Consider the following 13,475-nt stretch of genomic DNA (forward strand, 5'->3'; position numbering starts at 1 on the left):
GTTCCTATGCAGCTCCCTTTTAAGCTCTGTATCAATTTCCCCACCTCTGAATGATGGGGTGTTCCAAGAGTATCATTATATTATCTGTAGCTTTATGTCACGCACATGTTCCTGGGATATATGTTGGTGATCCTCAAAATGTATTACTTTTTTGTTTTTACTTTTCGGATATTCTGTAGCTTAAGTTATAATAGAATATTAATAGAACTGAAGTACTGCTATGAAGTCAGTACATCTTACCTTACATGTTGAAGGACTAAGAGGAAAAATATTTGCTCTGTGTGTGTCTGTGATACAAGTATATTCTTAACAGAATAGGGAATTTCTGTAACTGGCAATGTCCTCGTCTAATAGCTGGCATTAGTAACTACCCTCTGCTGCTTGTTCTGTATTCTTTTCGTCTTCAACAAGTACCCCAGCTTGTTGCTACATAGGCCTGGAAAGCTGATGTGTCTCAAACAGGATCGTGAAGTGTATTGCTGGCCTTGCCAGCTAAAGTAAACTTTCTGGTTCATTTTATGGATAGACATGGAGGGTAAGGTGTTTGCTAAATCAGTAGCTCCTTTCCAGGTGCCAGCTATATTAATTTGCTCAAGCAGTAAAACTACATTTAGATGGCAGCTACAGTTGGAATTACCACTTGATTAAGTTAAGTTTACAATGATTATTGTTTCCCAATAATTCAGGTGGGCCCTAAAGAATCCCTTATCAACAGTGATCTGCTTTGATTACTGTATATAGGAAGGTAGGAAGGGACTTAGATCAGTGTCTGAGCCAAACTCAGTGCTCAGTGAACTTTTTTTTTTTGGTTTTGTTTTTTGTTTTTTTGAGACAGGGTTATTCTATAGCTTTGGAGCCTGTCCTAGAACTAGCTCTTGTAGACCAGGTTGGCCTCAAACTCACAAAGATCTGCCTGCCTCTGCCTCCCAAGTGCTGGGATTAAAGGCGTGTGTCACCACCGCCCGGCCCTCAATGAACATTTTTAAATGGTGGGTGATTAAGAGTACCTATAATCAGTGATTATCTTTGAGTCAGTAATGCTGAGAAAGCAATGTTATGTATATAGACCCTCCTTTTAAAATTTGAGACAGGGTCTCTGAACCTTTGCTGGCCTGGAACTCACTATGTACTGGGTTGGCCTTGAGGTTGGTGACCCTACCATTGTCCTCTGTGTGTTGGGATTACAGATATGCACCACCATGCCAGGCATCCTTTTCTTATTTTTAAAATGGATCAGTGTTTGATGTTTTACTAAAACAGCAGCCTTCCAGGCGGAGTTGGAGAAGAGCCTGGTCTACAAGAGCTAGTTCCAGGACAGGCTCCAAAACTACAGAGAAACTCTGTCTCGAAAAACAAAAAACAAAACAAAACAAACAACAACAACAAAAACCACAGCAGCCTTCAATGTATCTCCTGAAGGCTCTTGTAAGAATCTCAGTGGTAAACAGAATTGAAAAGCCACTGGGCTGGATAGGGGATCTCTAAGATGTTCAGGTTCGTGATGATAAGTGTTTTCTATAACTGTAAGTAGGCCTGTGGAGAGGATTCTTGATGCAGAGGAGACATTTGAACTGAATCAAGTGGATGTTTAGTAGACAGACTGGCTGGTCGGATTGAGGCGGCCAATCCCAGGAAACAGTGGTAAGGGGGGTGAACAAACAGGAGTGGGGAAGAACAATTCTAAAATTCCAGAAGGTTTCAGTGAGTCTGGGCTATGTGTAGGTGTGCATGTGGACTTGCATGCTTATGTGCATGTTTGGTGTGTATGTATGTAGGGGAGAAAAAAAAAGAAGGAAATACGTGGGCAGAGAAATGGAGTGGGGGAATTGGGGCTGGAAAAAGAAAAATTGAATTCAGATGTCAAAGCTGTGAATACCATGATAAACAGTGTGTGTGTGTGTGTTTTAATAGATGGGATAATTGAATCACTGTGTCCAAATACTTACCATAAACAATTGAAGGAAGGAAAGGTTTATTTTGGCCTATGATTTCAGAAGATTCAGTTCGTGGTTGCTTGGCTCCATGTGCCTGGGCAAAACGCAGTGTGGGGTGGAGGCTGTCCTTGGCTTTTTGGCAAACAGGAAGCCCGAGAAAGGGGACTGTAGGAAGAAGCCAGCTGAAATCAGGCCTTGAGGACAGGTAGTGACTGACATACTTCCTTCAACTAAGCCCCACCCCTCTTACTACCTTTTAATAATATTACCATATTGTGAATGATTGTATCGGAATCCTCGGATCTGCTTCTGGAAAGCCATGGTATTTCACTATCCCCTTACAGTATTTCATGCTGATCAAGTTGACAGTCAGCATTAGTCATTACCTAAGCCTTTCTCTTAGCTTGAAATTCTCTTGTTTTAGCCACCAGGATTGGGATGGCAGTTGAGCACTGGGTAGCCTGCTCTTTTGTTTTTTCTTCTTGCAACCAGAGATTTTCTAATTGAAAATAGTATTTGAAATAGATCTGTCGATTAGATGAAAATGATCTCAATGATCAGAAACAGGCAGGAGGACCTCATGTTCTACATAGTGAGTTCCCAGACATGGTGAGCTCTTGTCTCAAAAAAGAGTTGAGGGGGCTGGAGAGATGGCTCAGCGGTTAAGAGCATTGCCTGCTCTTCCAAAGGTCCTGAGTTCAATTCCCAGCAACCACATGGTGGCTCACAACCATCTGTAATGAGGTCTGGTGCCCTCTTCTGGCCTGCAGGCATACACACAGACAGAATATTGTATACATAATAAATAAATATTAAAAAAAAAAAAGAGTTGAGGTGCTGGGGAGTAGGCTCACTGGTTAAAACACTCTTTGCTATTGCAGAGGACCTACATGGTAGCTAACAACCATCTGTAACTACAGATCCAGGGAATCCAATGTCCTCTTCTGACTGTCTTGGCCACCAGGCACAACATGGTGTGTAGATATACCTGCAGGCAGACTGCTCATATGCATAAAATAATAAAATAAATCTTTTAAAAAAGAAGTTCCATTGTCACTTTGATGAAGCACTTCCCTAACCCAGGCTCGGGGTGATCTAACTCAAGTGAGAAATAACAGGCTGAGAATCAGTTGGCATTTGCCTGTGGGAGGGTGCGCGTTTGTGTGTACGCTTGCGGAATTGCGCTTAAACAAGCCTAGAGTTCTTTACGTTAAAACCTGTTCATATTTAAAGAAAATAAAACCCGAAATACTGGTCAAAAAAAAAAAAAAAAGAGCCGAGGCAGGAGGAATGCCATGGGTTTGAGATTAGCTTGGGCTACATACATAGTGATTTCCATAGCGACTTTCAAGTCTGTTGCCTAGAATATAATACTGAGTCAAGCACTGAGCTCTGGCCTGGCAGTGGTGGCACATGCATTTAATCCCAGCACTTGGAAGGCAGATCTCTGTGAGTTCGAGGCCAGCCTGGTCTACAAGAGCTAGTTTCAGGACAGCTAGAGATGTTACACAGAGAAACTCTGTCTTGAAAAACCAACTAAACAAAAACAAAAACAAAACAAAACAGCAACAACAACAAAAAAAACTCAAACAAAAACCTGAGCTTTGTCTGTAGGAGTTAATTACTGGATCCTATGGTACATATATGTTTAACTTCTTATAAAAGTGCCAGTGTCTTCTGAAGTAGCTATATCATTTTCCCTACCTACCAACAATGTATAAAAGTAGTAGTTGCAGGTTTCGGAAATGCTTCGCTGGTCAAATGCTTGCTGTGCAAACATGAAGACCTGAGTTTTATTGCCAGTACAGGGTCTGGTATAGCTCAAGCTTGTCTTCAACATGCTAGCTGGCTGAGTCGGGGATTTTAGGCATGTGTTACTGTGCCTGACTTTCACTATCTGAAAACAGACTAACCCTACCTCAGGACAGTATATTCAATGTACCTATGGGATATATATGCACAATTTATTGACCTCCCAGGATGGCTGAGTGTGTGTATATTGTGAACCCCATGTTTCACAGTGTTGTGGGTTGGGCATTGCAGGTATTCTACCACTGAGCCATACCCTCTCAAACCTGTTTTTTTTTTTTTTTCTTTTTTAAATTTGGAGAAAGGATTTTGCTATGTAACTAAGACTGCTTTTGAACTTGCTGTGTAGCCTGGGCTTGATTCAGGCTTGCCCTACCTCAGCCTAATTAACTGGAATTGCAGGCGTGTGCCACTGAACTCTGTTCCAAGCACTTGCCATGTTCCTATGTGTGTTCACCTGCACGAGTAGGGCAAAGGTCAACACAGTATGTTATTTCTCAGGAGACACCCATCTTGTTTTTGAGACAGGATAGATTAGGCTAGGCTAGTTAGCTAGCGAGCTACTGAGGTCTTCCTTCTCCCCTCTTTTGCTCTGCTAGGCATTGAACTCCAGGGTATTATTCATGCTGTGCAAGCACTTGACTATGGAGCTACATCCCAAACAAGGCCCAGCCCAAGGCCCAACCCAAGCCCCAGGTTTTCCCTTCAGTGATGGGCGTCCAACTCTGGTTCCCGTGCTTGTGAGGCAAGCACTTTCCAGACCGTGCCATCTCCCCAGCCCCTGTTCCAAGCTGTATTTTTTTTAATAAATATTTTTGTCATTTAAACATATTAGTATTGTCATTTGTCACTTTTGATATGATTCTTTTGCTTTTACTTTTATAATTTTTGTTTCTAATTACCTTTTAAAAATCAGATTAGGTTTACATGGATAATCCCCCAAAGTCTTTCAGCTGTGGAAATGAGTTGGGGGCTTTCCAGTGAACCGTGGCCTTCCATTGGCTGTCAGAGAACTTTGTCCCTTGGTGTATAGGTTCTGAATATTCATTCTGAATTAAGCGAGTTAAATAAGACATTTGACAGTCAAACTTGATTTATTCTTTTCTTTTGCATAATTAAAGATGAATTTATTAAGCCCCAGAGATTATTTTAGGAAAAAGAAACTCTTCAGTGAAATAAATAGGCCAGTTTGATTAACTAATTTCTTTGAATAAATTAAAATGTGCTTACGGAGGAGCCAGGGTAAACAGCTGTGGTAATGTGCTGGTGGCTTGAGTTTGTCAGATGGTCACCTGGAGGACATAGCTGTGGCTGTTTACAGGTTGGATTAGCGTGTGTCCAGCACAGTGTTGGAGAAGGGGGCCTGAGACTTAGCATGTAGAAAGCTTCCTTCTACGGGGGAAGCTATGGCTCTCTCTTAAAAATGATAGAGTTTTGACCTGTGATTTACTCGATAACTTTTAAAAAGTATTTCATCAGCCTTTCAATTCTACTTAGAATCGCTTTGCTATGTTGAACTTTCTAACAGGAATTTTTAAGTTATTTTAGCACATTTAATGGACACTTCTTTTTCCACTGAACTTTGGATTTCCTGGTGAATTTTATCTGTTTAGAGAACCTATAAGTCTGCATCTGGTATTACAGCTTGCTAGCTTTTCCAGATTGCATAGCCATATATCCCTTCATATGAGAGTTAATGAGTAGCTAGGCTGGACGCACCTTTTCATTGCTATGGTCAGAGACACAGGTCATTCTCTTTTCATCCTCTCTCACCTTCTTATAGTAGTTTTATTTATTTCATGTGCTAATTTAACTTTGTTGTAGCTTGTCATTCTATTTTATACGATTAATTCTAAAATATGGCAATTAGCATGCGGCAGTTTAAACTAGGTAGATTTTGCTCCTTGGCTCCTGTCTTACTCCTGTCGTGTGCCTCGCCCCCCCCCCCCCCGTTTTTTACCTGTGCATTTGCATGTTTGACCTAGCAGAATAATTGGGTCCACAGCAACATGGGCGTGCCTCCCTTACAAACACTGAGTTTCATGTGTGAGTCATAAGCTGAAGCACACACCACTTCCCCAATCTACAGGAGCCATTTTAACAGCACAAAACTTGCCGGGTTGCTTTTCAGTCTCAAGCCCAGAGGACGAAACCTGAAGACAAAGTTTAAAGGTAGCTTGTGATTTTGTTGTTTGCTTCTGGCTATTTATGAGCTAATAAACGGAGGGAGGCGGTTCTTACCTGTGGCAGAACATGGCTGAATGTCTTCTTTAACTCTGCTAAAATATGTGTAGCGAGTCACATGCCTGACTGCCCTTCGCAGCACTCAAAGGCGGGGAAGGAAGTCCTAGCTCTCCCTGCGGCATCCTATACATTTATGTGCTTGGCATTTCGCTCCTCTAACTTCAGATAAAGGAGGCACCCCTTTCCCCCCCACCCCTGCAAAGCAAACTGGATCGAGTTTTAATTAAAATAAATGTAATTGTCTTTGTGAGGCCAGCTGAGAAGTGACTCCTCAATAAACTGTATTGTCATGAGCTTCAGATGTTGAAAAAGATCCAGGAACAGTGGATTTTATGGTTTTTAATTAAGTATGAAATCTTGGGTCAGTTTAGTGATAAGTGTTGCTCACAGACCATTCTATGCTTTGCTTTCTTTTTTAAGTGAATAAATTACACTAAATATTTCATTTTGAAAACCAAAGAGAAGTGTAAAAGCTAAGTAGAGGCTCTAAGGTGAATAAACATTTCGGTGGTAAAGCGTGTTTTCAGTGAGGAGAAGACCGCCTGGACCGATTCATTCAGTGTTCGAGAGAAATGAAGCCTTCTTTCTGTTCACATGAACCTGCTGTGGATAGCAACTTTAGAAGTGAAACCGCTTCTAAAGGAATTGTGTAACGAATAGGAGAGTGTTGGTCTTCCTCTTAGTACTAGTTTTAACTTTTTTTTTTTAATTAAAAAAAATGAAAACCCTTTGGTCAACAGGAGGTGGTTCAGTCTTTTCCTGAATTATTTGTCCTTGCTAAGCTGTTGTGTTTGTCAGGCAAGTCTGCATTCACTGAACAGCAATTTACTTCTGAGACATTCATGATACTATCACTGGGGTGAGAGTAAAATTTGAGTATGTAATGAATAGGAAGAATTTTCAGAAATCGATTCACCGTCTACTTATTATTGGCTCAAATAGTTTCTAGGTAGTTGGCTGAGGATTGGCCCTAGCTTTCCCAGCGCTTGAAGTTCAGGGAGGTTTGAAAGGGAAGGCAAGAGGGGTGTTTCTTCTTACTCTTGGAACTGTCTTGGTGCTCGCAGATCTCAGTGTTGTGGTCTTATAAGAAAGGCCCACATCTCACCAGTTCAGCTGGGAGCCCTTCTCCAGCAGCTTTGTTCGCATAGTGCAGCTTTGCTTGGCCTTTGACTAAGCAAAGGCTGTATTTGCTTCAAGTCTGGACTGAAGAAAAAACCAAAAACTAATGACACCTTCTTGCTTTTTTTTTTTTTCTTCTTTTAAGGCTAGTTCTTCATAAGAGAGAAGTGGAGGGGCAAATAAACAAACTAAATACATATTTACTAAATAGAAGAATTTGATTTCTTAAAATTGAGAAGTTGCTACATTCAAAATAAAGTAGACATTGGCCCCGTGTATCGGTTTCTTTTCATGTTTGTTTTGAGCTAGAGTCTTGCTCCACTGCAAGTCTTGAACTCTGCTCGGCCTCAGCTTTCAAGTGCTGGAATTACAGGCATGTGCTACCACGCTCTGCTGTCACTTTCTTTCTGTGAGTAAAAGGTAGGGTTTACAGGAAAATGGCAGAAAGGGAAGGCTGGGGGAGGGGGCAGGGAAACCGACTTGATAGTTATCCCGCTGCTCTCTTTTTGCAAGATTGAAGGGAAGTTTAAATTTAATCTTAAGAATTAGAATTGTTGACTGAAGATTGTTCAGCTGCCTCATTTATGGCTCAAATAGGTGCTGACACTGGTTTCAAGTTTTGAACTCATTGTTCAGTAGAGAAGGGAATAAACTTGAACTCTGACCTTCCTGCCTCTCTGCCTTTCTACCTCCTAAACTGGAATTACTGGCAGGGCCATAGTGCTGATTTTTTGTTCTGTTTTGTTTTGCTTTTTACTTTGTGTTTTCTTAGGATATCTTCTGTAAGCTAGGACCTTTCATAAAAGCGATAGCTTTTCCTGATGCATCATCTATAAGCTAGATGCTTAGTTATAAACTAATCATTGTATTTGTGCAAAGCTGGATGGTAGAGTTTAAAAAATTTAAATGTAACCGAAGGTAGTCATTCTCTGGGTTGAGAAATCACATAGCCCAGTATAGACAAAATGTCACATTGTATAGTACAACTATACAAGGAGGGTTTTTTTTTTTTTTTTTTTTGTTTGTTTGTTTTTAGACGGGGGTTTATTTGTATCCCTGACTGTCCTGGAACTCATTTTGTAAATCAGGCTGGTCTCTAACTCTGAGATTCACCTGGCTCTGCCTTCTAAATGCTGGAATTAAAGGTGTATGCCAAAACTTCCTGGTATGACTTTTTTTTTTTTTTTTTTTTTTTTTTTGGTTTTTCGAGACAGGGTTTCTCTGTAGATACGGAGCCTGTCCTGGAACTAGCTCTTGTAGACCAGGCTGGCCTCGAACTCACAAAGATCCGCCTGTCTCTGCCTCCCGAGTGCTGGGATTAAAGGCGTACGCCACCACCGCCCGGCTCCTGGTGTGACTTTTATGATTTTTTTTTAAAAATAATTTTATTCATTTGAACTTTATGTAAATAGAATCACTTTTTTCTCTAGTGATTTGTTTATTTTATTTAACTCATTGAAACTAATTTTTCTGCAGCTTATCTCTGCATTCTCTTTCTATGCCAGCATATTTGTTTGTTGATGACATTAAAGTACTTCTAGTTTGGAAATATTCTTTAATGGACTTCCAAGAACATATATTCAAAAGTTCTGTAGGTTTAACTTTTCTTGTTGAGATATGTGAAGACTTTGCAAAGATTAAAGGAATAGATAATTTAAGAAAATTAATAGTTTATTTGTTCATCAAGGGCATTAAGTGAAATTGCTTTAAAAAATGTCAGTGCTGGGGTTGGATAGATGGTTCAGCATCTAAGAGCACTGGCTGCCCTTTCACAGTACCTAGGTTTGAATGTCAGCACCACATAGCAACTCACAGCCATGTGTAACTCAGTTCTAAGATTCCACTGGCACCGGGCAAACATGAGGTACACAGGTGAAGCACTCAGACACTTAAAATAATAAAGCTTTCCCCAAACTCTCAATGCTAGTTGGTAAAAATATAAGTAGGGTGTTTGGCTGTGCAGCCTTGAGGCCTGGCAAGCTCCATCAACCCTGCACATGTCAACTCAGGGAGAAGGTAGCTGTAACTGACATTCGCTTTGACCTAATGAAGTACTAAAAAGGTCTAGGTCCCCTGTGAATCTGAGAATCTTGAGAATCACTACAGTAGTACCACATTGGAAATGATCCAATTGTTCGAAAATTAGGGATTGGATAATAGGTGCTGGCATGTTCACAGAATTATGTGGGAGAAATTTAATTTAATTTAATTATTAAGGTTTATGCCAAAAATGACTATACAGTGGAGTGTTTTTGTGTTTAGAGTCACCAGATGAAGAAATCAACCTTCTTAAAGAAAGTGAAAGTATCAGGTCTGAGGCTGTCTTTGCCTTGAGAAAGGGAAGCTCGAGGGCAGAAGGAAGCTGCTGCTGCTCTAATGGCCTGAGGAGCTTTTGTGTGTTGGCTTTTATTTGAACAGAAAAGGAGCTAGCAATGGTATTAGTCATTTTAATGTACTGTATAGCAGTAGGTGAACTTTATGTTAACTTATAGTAGATCAATTTTCATTACATTTTAAGTTGTGTGTGTGTGTGTGTGTGTGTGTGTGTGTGTGTTTGTTTGTTACACAGAGACAGGGTTTCTCTGTGTAAAAGTCCTGGCTATCCTGGAACTCGCTATGTAGACCAGGCTGGCCTTGAACTCAACAGAGATCCACCTGTCTCTTCCTTCTGAATGCTGAGATTAAAGGCCTGTGCCACCACCGCCTGGCAGGTGTTTCTTGCTTTTAAAATTATTTCTCCTTTTTATAAAAAAAGAGGTGTCTGATACCCCGGGAGCTGGGGTTACTGGTAGTTGTAAGAAACCTAGCATGGTGCTGAGAATTGAACTTAGGTCTTCTGGAAGAGCAGCAACTGCTCTCAACCCCTGCCAACCCCGGTGCAATCTCTCAACCACCATCACCCCTTTTATTGTTGTTTTGTTTTTTCAGTTTTTTCTTTTTTTGAGACAGGATATTCCTATTTAGTCCAGGCTGGCCTTGAATTCTCCACCACAGCTTCCCAGTCCTGGGCGTACAGGCCCGCATCACCACACCTAGGTTACATTTCTTTATTGTGCTCTTAACTGGGAGAACTTTGAGTTGCTGTAGTTTGAGACTTGAGAGGCCAGGGGTGCAACTCTATGGTAGACTGCGTGCCTAGCGTGCAGGTGGCCTGCTTCCATCCGTAGCACCACAAGAAAAACAAAGTTTCAGTTTGAATTAAAGAAGTATTTTAAGGTTTGAAAGAGACTGTTAGATTTAGACACTTGGTCTTTCTGTTAAAGAAATGTATTATAGCTGTATTCTGTGGAAAGTCAAAACACTTTTTGTGAGAGGGATCTTTTTTTTAAAATTTATTTATTTATTAAAGATTTCTATCTCTTCCCTGCCGCTGCCTCCCATTTCCCTCCCCTTCCCCCCAATCAAGTCCCCAGGGTTCCCTGCCCTGTGGGAAGTCCAAGGACCACCCACCTCCATCCAGGTCTAGTAAGGTGAGCCTCCGAACTGCCTAGGTGTGAGAGGTATCTTTGAAGGTAGATTACATTGTACATCTGAAATATCTGTTATAATGATAGCCCAGTGTTTATAGATTGGCTTAAATGTTTTTAAGCATTTAAGTTCTAGGGAATGTTTGATGCTTCAAGATTCCTTACACATTGTGTTGTGTTTATTTAAAAATTTTCTTAAGCTTGTTAGAAAATGTTGGTAGCATATTTAGTTGGTAGATTTACTATTTATTTGTAGTGTTTGGGGCTTGGACATTCTAGGCAAGTCATTCTACCACTGAACTCTATCCTTAGCCCTTCTATTTTCGGGTTTTTTTTTGTTTTGTTTTGTTTTTGTTTTTGTTTTTTGAGACAGGGTTTCTCTGTGGCTTTGGAGCCTGTCCTGGAACTAGCTCTTGTACACCAGGCTGGCCTCGAACTCACAGAGATCCGCCTGCCTCTCGCCCTTCTATTTTCATTTCCTCTCCTGGTCTTCCTCCCACACTTCTCAGTCTTACATAGGCTAAGTAAATGGTGTACTACTGAGCTAATATTCGGGTTTAAATTGTGGATATTCATTAGAATTAATATTAAGGCACTAATGGCCATTGAAAATAATGAGCTTTAGTCTTTTATTTGAAAATATTAGATAAAGATGAAACTATATTCATGCTAATCTATAAGATTTTGTACCTTAGGAACATAGTGCCTTACTTAAACCTAAATACTAAGTGTATGTTAAATTCTCATAGAAAGAAAAAGCCACAGGGTGTTCTCAGTGGACTTAGATGAAATGAACAATGTCATTTTCAGACAATGACCTAGAATAGAATAGCACTTTCTAAAGCATGATCAAATTGTAGTTGAGGTAGATTATGTTTATAGCTGGGTCAGAATTGGCCAGTATTAATAGGGAAGACAGCTGCATTTTGCCTACCCGTGTTTATTCAGAGCAGGAGACATGAGTGACGAGCTGTGATTGTTTATAAAGATTATTAGTTTGGGAGGCATGATGAACAATTGAACACCAATTTCCATTTCAATTAATTGGAAGTTAGTTTAAAATGGTTCCAAGTAGCTGAATTTAATTATTGAGAACAGTTTTACTTGATTTATGTATAGTTGCTGGTAGCTATATAAATAAATTACAGAAACCAAATTTTTGACTTGTTCTTTGGGAAAGTGAGGGTAATTTGTTGGGAGTTTGGGGCACAGGTAATAATCCAGGACTACTTACAAAGGCTCTATAAAAATAATCAACAGTCTGGGTTTAGCTTAGTTGCAGAGCACCTATGTGGAATGAATCGTGTCTGGAGGTGGAGACTAGAGGGTCTGAAGTTCAAGATCATCCTTTGGTTGCACAGAGAGTTGGAGAAGTCTGGAGTGTCTGAGAACCTACCATAGAGCAAATAACCAAACCCTAGAGATCAAAGTGGCAAATTAATCAGTCCTGTGTCACTGGGCCATTTTTGGAGGTGGACATGTTCTATCTTGCCCACTATGTCACATACCTCTGAGCTACAAGCTTCTCTATTTTATTTATTTGTTTGTTTAAAGACAGAGGCCCCCAAAAATAAAAATAAAATACAGACAGAGGCTCACTATATAACCCTGACTGGCCTAGAATGCTTTACAAAGATCAGGCTGGCCTCAAATTCAGAGAGATTTAACTGCCTCTGCCTCCCCTGTTTGTTTTGATATGTAAAGCTAGGGTTAGGGAGGATAACGATTGTTACTCTTGAGTCAGTCAAACTCTTGAAACAGTAAAATAGTTTGTAGGCATGCTTTGCTGTTTTATTCATCATGTGTTTTTTTTTAATTTTTTTCCTACTCTTTGGTCCCAGGGCCTTTTGCATGCTAGACAAGTATCTTATTTAGTAATTGCTCCAGTCCTTTTTGTAGTTTTTTCCTTTGGGACAGGGTCTTACTAAACTCTGTAGCAGTCCTCCTTCAGGCTCTGAAGTAGCTGGGATCAAAGGACTTGAACATTGTTCTTCTGTGTGCATATTGAGTCTTAGATCTCAACACCAACACACTTTTATTGTCTCTTTTTTCTTTTTATGTTTCTGCTATCATACTCGACTATATTTTTACATAGGCACTATTTATAAAGTAAGATGCAGCAGAGAAGGCAGGAAGTACTTGACGTTTGTATGCCATATCTTGCTCTCTGCTTCCTGTCGGTTAAACCACGAAGAGAGGAACAGAGACACAGATGTACAATTGCTGCTTTAATTTCCCATCAGGGAGCCCAGTTAAGCATAAAGTTTGTTTCATTGAACTTTTGTACTTGTTGATTATAGGGATATGGTAGGCTTCTTTGTGTTACATAGATTTTATGGATATGTGGTGGCAATTGGACATCAGATACAGAACTTGATAAGAAAGTGCAATTTTACACAAGCAAAGATGTCTCCTTTTGTGACTTTGTTGTTTTCTGAGAGTCACTATATGTACCCAGTCTGGCATTGAACTCATGATGCTCTTCTTGATTTTGCCTCCTAAGTGGTGAGATTATAGGCATGTACCACCACCCTAAGCTCATGTATATCTTAATGTGAGTGGATGTGTGCACGTGCGTGTACATGGGTGAGTGCACACACACGTGTGTGTGTGTGTGTGTGTGTGTGTGTGTGCATGCATGTGGAAGCCAGAGGCCAACCTTGGGTGGCATTCCTTAGGAGCTGGAGGTATTGCTGTTCCCTTTGTGTATCCATGCACACAAGTTCCTATGTGTGCACATGTGTGTGAGGAGTACATGAACATGTAGGGCAGAAGACAACTTTGGTGTTATTAGTTAGGAGCCATGCTGTTTGGTTTTAGAGCTGGGAACTAACCCAGGCTTACACATGCTAGGCATGTTTGTAGCCATTGACCCACACCAGTGCACTACGGAGCCGTCATT

General features: G+C 40.5%; 1 protein-coding gene across 3 annotated transcripts in view; it reads left to right on the forward strand.

Moving 5' to 3' along the window:
- The window catches only part of Elf1 (E74 like ETS transcription factor 1), a 90,592-nt gene that overhangs the window by 25,907 nt on the left and 51,210 nt on the right, over positions 1–13,475 (forward strand). Inside the window, exon 1 of one of the 3 annotated variants that reach the window (XM_041670603.1) lies at positions 5,801–5,915. The exons of the other annotated variants lie outside the window; for them this stretch is intronic. The gene's annotated coding sequence lies outside the window, so the exon portion shown is untranslated. Of the gene's footprint in view, positions 1–5,800; positions 5,916–13,475 lie in introns of those variants that run through there. 3 annotated transcript variants of the gene reach the window in all.

The sequence above is a fragment of the Microtus oregoni genome, unplaced genomic scaffold (assembly GCF_018167655.1).
Source record: "Microtus oregoni isolate MIOR12 unplaced genomic scaffold, Mior012 000001F_ref0000356, whole genome shotgun sequence".
NCBI classification, from domain to species: Eukaryota; Metazoa; Chordata; class Mammalia; order Rodentia; family Cricetidae; genus Microtus; species Microtus oregoni.